This window comes from Trichechus manatus, unplaced genomic scaffold (assembly GCF_000243295.1).
Source record: "Trichechus manatus latirostris isolate Lorelei unplaced genomic scaffold, TriManLat1.0 scaffold00350, whole genome shotgun sequence".
NCBI classification, from domain to species: Eukaryota; Metazoa; Chordata; class Mammalia; order Sirenia; family Trichechidae; genus Trichechus; species Trichechus manatus.
The window spans coordinates 204,898-214,583 of NW_004444286.1; the positions used below are offsets into that span (position 1 = coordinate 204,898).

Consider the following 9,686-nt stretch of genomic DNA (forward strand, 5'->3'; position numbering starts at 1 on the left):
GTCCTAGTTTCTTGTTTTGTTTTGTTTTGATATGCCCAATTAGGCTGCTCATGTGAGCTAGTTTGATTATTGGTGCCCTTGAAGCTGTAATGTCCTGTCACCAGGTGGTTAGATCTGTTACTAGGTATGTGAGCCCAGGAGTCCATTTACTTTTCTTGTATAGATTCAGCTTAGGTGTCTAGGTACTCAGTCACCAAGTGTGTGGTGCAGGCTCTCACCCACAGCCCTAGACAGGCATGGGTGATTGGTGTAGGCACAGGGATCTGACTGCAGTAGGGGTCTGGCACTAAGCATGGCAAGTAACTGACAGCTGCCCCTGAGTGTCTGGGAGGAAAGCATGTCCCAGTTCCCTACAGCATGTAGGTGGGTGGGTTTTGCAGCTAGACTATGGGCACCCAGTGCTGCTGGCTGTAGGGACTGTGAGGCACCACTTATTCTTGGACCCCTGTTGTGGGTGGCTAGGTGGTGTGGGTGGAGCCACCAGCCCTTAGGCCCCTGAGGTGGGTACGTGAGAGTCCTGCTTAATGGGCAGAGTGGTGTAAAATGTCACAAACTTGCCACTTCACCACATGGCTGATACAGTGAAGCTAGGTTTCAGATATATACCCTGTTGTAGTGTGCTAATAAAGGCCTACACTGTTGATATAGGCCCACACAAGTCTATGCAGAGGTAAAGGGTATTCAAATTCCATGGGCCCCTTAGGCCTATGCCTAGGCAAAGTAGCTGTGCCTATGCTAAGTTACTGGTTTAGAGAAGCTGGCAGATTATTTTTTCTTGTTTGTGAATTTGTTCCCTCTCCAAGGCCTGGAGAATGGCTCAGGGTGCACAATGGGTAGTACTTCCAGCCCAGGGGACGTGGCAATTTCTGAAGTCTGCCTGGGACCCAGTGCAGAGTGAAGAGTGGGCAAGTAAATGGGAGAGAGTTTTTTTTCCAAAGGGGGTGTTTTTTTGATCTTCTTGGTAGTTTAGACGCATGTACTTATCTTTTGCCAATTGAGCGCCGCTTTTCACTTGTTCTGGAGGCTTGAGCAGACTCTCCGCCACTCAGTGTCTACCAGTGTGGAAAACGAGTCCTGAGCACCACTGCTTGCCTCACCGCGCATGTCAGCTGATCCAGCCTGCAGGGTGCCAGTTCCCACCGGGTCAGGTCTGGCAACTCCTCGTTGCTTCTGAACCATCTGTCCCTTTCCCTGCCTCTCAGTCAGATTTCAACTTTGCCTTGATATTCAGGGCTGCTAGATTGTCATGTATAATCGATTCACTTGTTTTTTCAGGTCTGTGTTTTAAGATGGACCACAGGAAGTATCTGACTATTCTGCCATCTTAGCCCCACCACACTGGTTTGGTTTTGATTTGATTAGCGCATGCCTTCAGTACAGGTCCTGGGAGTTTCTGTTTCTCTTAGAAACATAGCTCTCTCCTATTGAGGATACCTTGGAGGGAAATGTATATGTACTGTATATGTACTAATGTTATTCGTCCTTGTCTATTTTCTCCCGTCTTATCAAATCCTTCATAGTTAAAACATCCTTCCACAGGCAAGAATATGCTCTCTACTCCAAAAGTTTCACTGTGTAACTACTCACCCCTATGCAATCCTACCTATCGCTACCACCGTTACCGCTATAATTTGATTGGATATAAAAAGTATTAATTAATACACAATAAACATCTAAATTTGATATTTACAATGGCATTGATAAAGAAATCAAAATAAATCTACAAAAACAGTCTAACTCTATAAATCACTTTTGCCAAAAGAAAAGTAGTAGAGTATAACGTCTAAAAGCATGGATTTAGGAACAAAACAGCCTTGTTTCAAGTCTAAGTTCCATCTCTTATTGTTTCACCTTTGCCAAACGTATTGCACCACAATAAACCCATCTTTAAAATTGATGGTGCAGGACCAGCCAATGCTTGCTTCCGTTGTACATAGGGTTGCTATCAGTCAGAACCAACTTGACAGCACCTAACAACAACAACAAAAACATGTTGTTGTTGTTAGGGGCCTTCGAGTCAGTTCTGACTCATAGTGACCCTATAGGACAGAGTAGAACTGCCCCATAGGGTTTCTACGGAGCTGCTAGTGGGTTTGAACTGCCGATGTTTTGGTTAGCAGCCAAGCTCTTAACCACTACACCACCAGGGCTCCCAAAAACAACATAGGAGTGTTGATAAGATTAAAATAGCTGGAACCTACTCAACAAGTGTCCTGTTCATAATAATTGATTTATAATATTAGCAATTCACAATAATGATTAATGTAAATAAAGGTAATTAAGATGTCTATCCAAAGAATATAATATAGAAGTTTTATCTTATGTTCTGAAATGAACCAGCTACGACATTTTTATTAGCATAACTTTGATTAGTTCATCTGAATAAGAAAAGATAAGTGAGTATAAGCACTAACTCTCATTTTATGCTGGAGGAAGCTTACTGATGTGAGCAGAACTGTCCCAACAGTAGTTATGGTTAACTCCCTTCCTTCACTATCAGTAAAAAAAGAGAGACAGAAAAATCCCATCTGTCCATATGACAAGTCCAAAATCAGACACCTGTGGCAAATATGTGTAGCAGTGAGTACCACAGATGCTCTATATTAAGTACAAACCATATGCTCGATGATTTACTTAAATTGGATTGGGAGGATGATCAACTATAGAAAAAGTCCACAGAGCAATTAAGGAACAACATGTTTTGCTGCTCTCATCTTCTCTCCTTTAGTCCCAGATGTTACAACCACTACAGAGGTATTAGTCAATTTCTTAATTTATTGTCAGATTGTTAAAAGTTTATGAAGATTCTGACCCATTTTGCTACATTTGTTTTGGCATCAAGATTAATTTAATTATAACTGTCTTGGGGAAAAAAGAAACACAGTAGGATAACATAGGTCATATCTGAATGATTTAGTAATTTTACGAGGCATTCCAAGTACTTGTTCATTCTCTCCCTTCGATGTGCGTGATTGCCCTGGAGAAAAGAAAGTATAAAGGGAGGTGACATCCATCTACCTTTCCTAACTGACATTACTCAGTTCCTCAATAGTTGTATCTCTAAAGGGAAGCCCATAATCTTTCCTGGATTTCCAATAGCTCTGGTATTTTGTTCAAAGGCTCTACCTGTATCACTTTCCCATTTTTTAAAAAAGGTTGTCACTTAATATTTAGAAAATAAAAATTGGTAATAAAGTTCAATTTTTTCTAGCTCAAGTTATCTGTAGAACCCTAATAAAACATGGTCCTCTTTTTAATTTTATTTGTAGTTTAAGCTAAGAATGTATAATGTGAAGGAAAACTCATGGCATAGGTTTTGCTCTAATTTAGTCCATCTCTAACATATGCTAAGCCAGTGATATTATTTAAGACACCTGCTTCCAAAAGCTCACAGCCTTAAAAGCCCTATGGAGCACAATTCTACTCTGATGCACATGGGATAGCCATGAGTCAGAATTGACTTGATGACAACAGGTTGATGGTTTTAAGCATTCATTAACTACATGTTTAATTGAATTGACTGCTGTCTAGTTAAATACTCTGCTTAAATCAGTGTTTCCAGGTATAAGATACAAAGCTCAAAGAAAATAATCACCAATTGCCAAAGAATTTGGAAAACAAATATATGAATACACTAAGCGAGTGGTTTTCAAGTTCTGTTCCCCAGATTGGCAGTGTCTGCATCACCTGGAAACTTGTTGGAATCCCCAACTCTGAACTAGTGAAGAAGAAGCTCTGCGGGTGGAGTCCAATAATCTGTGTTCTAACAAGCCCTCCTGATGATTCAAATGTGCTCTAATGTGTAACATCTACTAAACAATAAACATATGCATTGGAAAGAATGTGTGATTATATAGAATCTCCCTTGGAAGTTTTGGGGGTGTGAGGGCTACCATTGTTCAATAACAACAAATATTTTATTACTATACCTTAATCAGTGAACTAGATTAAAATCCATATGGGGAGAAAAACAACTTCATTAGATAGATTCTTAACCCTCTAGTGCAGCACTATCCAACAGAACTTTCTGCAATGATGGAAGTATTCTATATCTATGTTGCCCAGGTGAAATGTGTCTGAGAAACTGAATTTTTAATGTTATTTAATTTCAAATAATTTAAATTTAAATAGCTGTATGTGGCTAGTGGCTACATGTTAGACAGCACAGCTCAAGTGGCTCTTTTTCAAATAGAGGCTATTAGATATTGCATGAAGATCTTCAACATTAGAAAAAAAGGGATAATTTCCTAAGTGGCATGAAATACAATGAGAGGGGTTAAACACCAGAGAAGGTGATATTTAGGGTGGGTCCTGGTAGATGGGGCAAGATTTCAAAAGACAGAAATGAAAGAGATTATAGTCAGAGACTCTAACATGCTACAAAAATGTACTACATTAAAAGGTACAGTAATTGTTCAAATTGGTTTATGTACAAAGTATATGTGTCATAAGATAGTGGAAAATAGCAAAGAAAATTTCACTGTATCCAGAGTATGAAAGAGTATAAAGTTTGGATGCTATTCTCTATTCGTTAAAAAATAATGAATATTGCAGGCAAAGGAAAACAGAATCTGGAAGATGTTTAATTTTATAGGATGTATTCACTGACGGCAGGGTAAAACAGGACACAAATGTAACTTTCAAGCCATGAGTGTGCTAATTTAGCCATTTTTTGGCATAATTAAATAATTATTTGAATGTCTATTATAGATCCAGCATTTGCTAACACACTAAATTGTCAATGTTTATTAGATCTACTTTAGCCGGAGAGTGGTGAGGTGCTAATTGCAAAAAGTGATTCTTAGATCTCCCATCAGACACACTAAATCAGAATTTCCAAGTGTGGAGTCCAAGAATCTATAAAGTATTCAGCATTTTTTTTTTTTAAACTGGTGATTCTTTATAGCACAAACATTTTTGAACTGTTGGGTAAGGAATAAATAGTAAGATCTCAACTTGGATGGATTATATATATAATTAGGTTAATATATAATATTTAGAAATTTGGCCAAAACATTGGATGACCTTGTGTCTTGCACTGATTTTAGATTCTTCATGTCTATGTTGTACCATTCTCATGAAATTAATGGGTTCTGAAAACCAGTCTTGTGAGCTTTTAAATCTATGGAATCATACAAAGTGACATGTCAGATTAAGTCAACTATCTCTATAATTTAGCCTAAATCCACTTTCACCTGATGTAGCCAGATAACTTAGGGAAGAGAATTGGGTGCTGAACTGTTTAACCGATCACATCAGCTCGATTCTTTATAGGAAGTCAGATGTGTTCCTAGTGCGTATTCATCCCAATGGATGAGTGTTCTCCATATAGCAGTTATAGAAGTCACTATGCTCCCTTTTGTAATTGGGTCTGTGTTTTTTTTTTTAGGATATGACACTGCATGGAATAATCTACCTCCTTTCCTATAGGAAAAGAGACCTACAAGAGTAACGTGAATGCATTTCCAGGCCTTTCTGATTACAGAGCCTGTGAAGTATTTACAATAAAAAGAAGTGTTATATTGTATCTGTAGGCCTCGTACTCTATTTAGACCCCAAGAAATCTGGCATTTGTCAGTGAGAATAAAGGAATGGGGAAAAAGATTCTAAAAGTGATGTTGATGGTCACAAGTGCCACTGCCCTGTAAGCCTTTACTTTCACTATGATAACAGTTTAAAAAAACAAAACCATTGCTGTCCAGTCAATTCTGACTCATAGCAACCCTATAGGACAGAGTAGAGCTGTCCCATAGGGTTTGCAAGGAGGGGCTGATGGATTTGAACTGCTGACCTTTTGGTTAGCTGTATAGCTCTTAACCACTGCACCAATGATAACAATTAGGAGGAGTGCCAAAATCACAATGCTGCAGCAATAAGCCTGGAACTGGCAGCAATTCAGATGCTGTGTCAATGGCAGAAGGAAATAAAATCAAGGAGTTACTTGTTGTTCCTTCTCAGCCACACTGCAATAACCTACTCTGTTCCCAGTCTTCATTTTCAAGGTAAGAGACTGAAGTGTGAAACATGGAAATTCTCTCAGCTTTATTTTAAAGAATTCTATTTCCTGCATGTTGAAGTAACTCCTTTTAATATACTGCTTTTGATATATGAAATAAAAGTAATGGACATACATTATAAAAAAGATACCCGTTCCCACTTAGCTTACAAAATGCTGTTCCTCTTACCTGCTGCAATTGATTAAGAGTAAAACATCAGCATTCATCAGGGAACTCTAAGCATGGTAAATTTCTCTGGCCCCATGGTGTGTTAAAGATTTTTCTCCCTATAATTTAAGTCTGTTTACTATTTGCATATTGCTTATGCATCGTGGATGCTGAAAAATTGGGAATTTGCACCAGAAAATAATATATACACCAAACATTTACATTTCCAACATTAAATATTTATATAATCCTGAAGACTGCTAGCAATTTCTTCCATTTTTAATTATAATCATGAAAGTGAAACCTGCTTAGTTATTCTGAAGAGACACTTTGCTATGCACTGAAATACTGTTTACAAATAAGTCTAGTCAATTGTTATCATGTCTTAATCCAACTCCATGGCTACTCTGTGCAATTTTATAGTTCAAAAAAAATGTTCAGAGCAAAATACATAATTCACATTATAATAACAATGGAACTGAGGGGAAAAAAAGGTCCATATAAGCCTAGTAAATAATAAAACAGCAAGTTGACTTTAATAGAATTTTAAAAATTACTTACTGGTGCTGCTTCAGCAACACATATATTAAAATTGGGAATATAGAAGATTAGCATGGCCCCTGAACAAAGATGACATGTAAATTCTTGAAGGTGTTCCATATTTTTTTGTTTCTTTTTTTCTTTTTTCATAAAGTACCTTCAGCAAACTGGTTCCAAATCTGGGCTCATTCAGGAATATATTTGTGATCATTGAAATAATCTGTAGATATTTAAAATATTTGTAATGTTTGAAAATTTAGCAAACTAGAATATTTGTCAGAATAGTCTTGAGATTCCAATTTTAAACGTGTAATGGAAATGCATAAAAACACTTGACTAACTTTGAAAACAGTATTGGAATATATAAAAGAATCAAAATATGATGAAAAAAATTACTTAATTGCATTATTTTCCAAGAATGATATTTTCTCATGATTGAAATTTCTGAGCCCTGAGAAAAAGAAAATGCCGTATTTTCTCCCTCATTCGAATATACTACTAATTATGCACACATTCATTTTACAGTGGCAAAAATTTCACATAGAGCCACCTTCCCACCTACCTACTTTTCGAAAATTTTGGTAGACTTTATAGCTTTAAAATGAAGTTAATATTGCACAATAAAAATGACCCATTCATTTAAAACTGTAAGCTCATGACCATTTAATAAGAGCACTAGGGTGAGCTCAGGCTTGACTACAAATAAAATTTAATAAGTAAATCTGACATACAAAATTACACGTAAGCATAATCTTGTTGCATGGCAATTATGTATACTTGGTAAGAATTTTTTTTAATTACTGTAACTGGAATTGCCTTTACAAATTAAACTATTATTATTTTTTTTTTTTAATCTCACTTCCAGTATATATAATTCGCAATGAAAACATGCACAATTGAGCCTTCAATTTAGACACACTCTAAATCCTTTGGACAAGTCACCATTGGTGGCTGTTTCCTTTGTTTCTTCTTCCCAAGCCTCCAACACACTGCACACCAAACAGTGTTAATCCAGTGTCTGTTTTTTGCCTTCACTTCTGAAGAACATTCCATTCTCCTAAATTCCTGACATCTGGAGTATGTAAGTTCTAGAAGACTAAAACCTGCAGGGATTCTACACCCCATGAACTGCTAAGTAGTGATGAGGTAATCTTGATTATGCCACAACAGTGAACAATACTGGGGAGAAAGATTTTAAATGTGATGCTGATGAAGACAAGTTCACTACAGGTCAGAATCAACTGGACAGCAATGAGTTTTTTGTTTTTATAAGTATTGGTCCAAAATAAAACCAAACCCATTGCTGTGAAGTCAGTTCCGACTCTTAGCGACCCTGTAGGACAGAGTAGAACTAACTGCCCCATAGGGTTTCCAAGGAGGGGATAGTGGATTTAAACTGCTGATCTTTTGGTTAGCAGCTGTCTTAGTTATCTAGTGCAGCTGTAATAGAAATGCCACAATTGGATAGATTTAATAAAGAGAAATTTATTTTCTCACAGTCTAGTAGGCTATAAGTCCAAATTCAGGGCATCAGCTCCAGGGGAAGGCTTTCTCTGTCTGTTAACTCTGGAGGAAAGTCCTTCTCATCAATCTTCCCCTGGACTAGGAGCTTCTCCACGCAGGAACCCCGGGTTCAAAGGACATGCTCTGCTCTCAGTGCTGGTTTCTTGGTGATATTAGGTCCCCCATTCTCTACTTGTTTCTCTTTCCTTTTACCTCTTGTAAGATAAAAGGTGGTGCAGGCCATTCCCCAGGGGAAATCCCTTTACATTGGATCAGGGATGTGAACTGAGCAAGGATGTTACATCCCACCCTAATCCTCTTAAGTGTAGTCTAATCTTGCCTCATTGACCACAGGCAGAGATAAGATTTACACACATAGGAAAATTAATCACAAAATGAAGGACAACTACACAATACTGGAAATCATGGACTAACCAAGTTGATACATATTTTTTGGTGACACGATTGAATCCATAACAGCAGCCCAGCTCTTAACCACTGCACCACCAGGGCTCCTTGCCAAAATCACATTTCTGCAACAAGAAGCTTGTAAGTGGCAGAAATTCTGATCATATATCTAGAAAGTATATCTGGAAACATTGAGATGATAGTTCATGGAAAGAAGTCCACCATGCCATTTTGCACTCAGGCGAGGGATGATAAGGGTTAGAGTTCAGAACAACTTACACTTTATAAAGCAAGGCAAGAGGAAGAGATATCGTCTCTTGAAAGATAATAAATTCTGATAAGTTCCATTAAACAGTGGAAGAACAAGAAAGTATATTTTAAAGGGCTGTTATACAAGAGAGCAGGAAGTATAGTGAGCACTCTCAGAATCAGATCATCCTGGTTTAAAGTTCTTCAGAAGATTTGATCAAGTAGACTTGATGCAGGGATGAGATTTAAATAGATAGGAGGGTGGCAGTCTCTTAATGGACCCATCTTGTTGCTAGATGTTTTCTAAGACATATTAATCTTTCCAGCATTTATGTGTTAATGACTTTACATGCTTGTAAGATACCTGAAACTAGCCATGTAATGAACAGCACTATTAGTAATAAGGATTTAAAAACAACCATCTTTGGTCCCTTAAGAAAATTGAAATCATTCTTTTTTTTAAAAGAAACATGCATGAATTAAATGACCCACATTTCCATTAGGACTAAATTTCCCCTAGGGAGTTCCTAATCTATTTAATAAGACAAATGGAAACTTTAGAGCAAAGAAATGCTTCACATTGGCTTAGAAATTTAAATTCCCATCCAATAACAATTTACTTTTCTAAAAAAATTTCAGATGAAATACACAGTCCTACTTATTTTTTGTTGCTTCTGTTGGTGTTTTAACCTGAATATATTTCATAAGTACTTCAAAAGAATACACAGAGAAGCTGAATGTTTCCTTTCTTTTTCAATATATGGACCCTACTCTTGAGTACTGGAATTGCATTTCATATCTGGTTTGGAATTCAGTTCTTGA

General features: G+C 37.2%; 1 non-coding gene across 1 annotated transcript; it reads left to right on the forward strand.

Annotated features, from left to right (window-relative positions):
• Positions 1-6,727: 6,727 nt before the first annotated feature.
• LOC111819314 (U6 spliceosomal RNA) lies at positions 6,728-6,830 on the forward strand. Its single transcript, XR_002823014.1, has one exon. It is a non-coding gene; the product is annotated as a U6 spliceosomal RNA (small nuclear RNA).
• Positions 6,831-9,686: the final 2,856 nt, after the last annotated feature.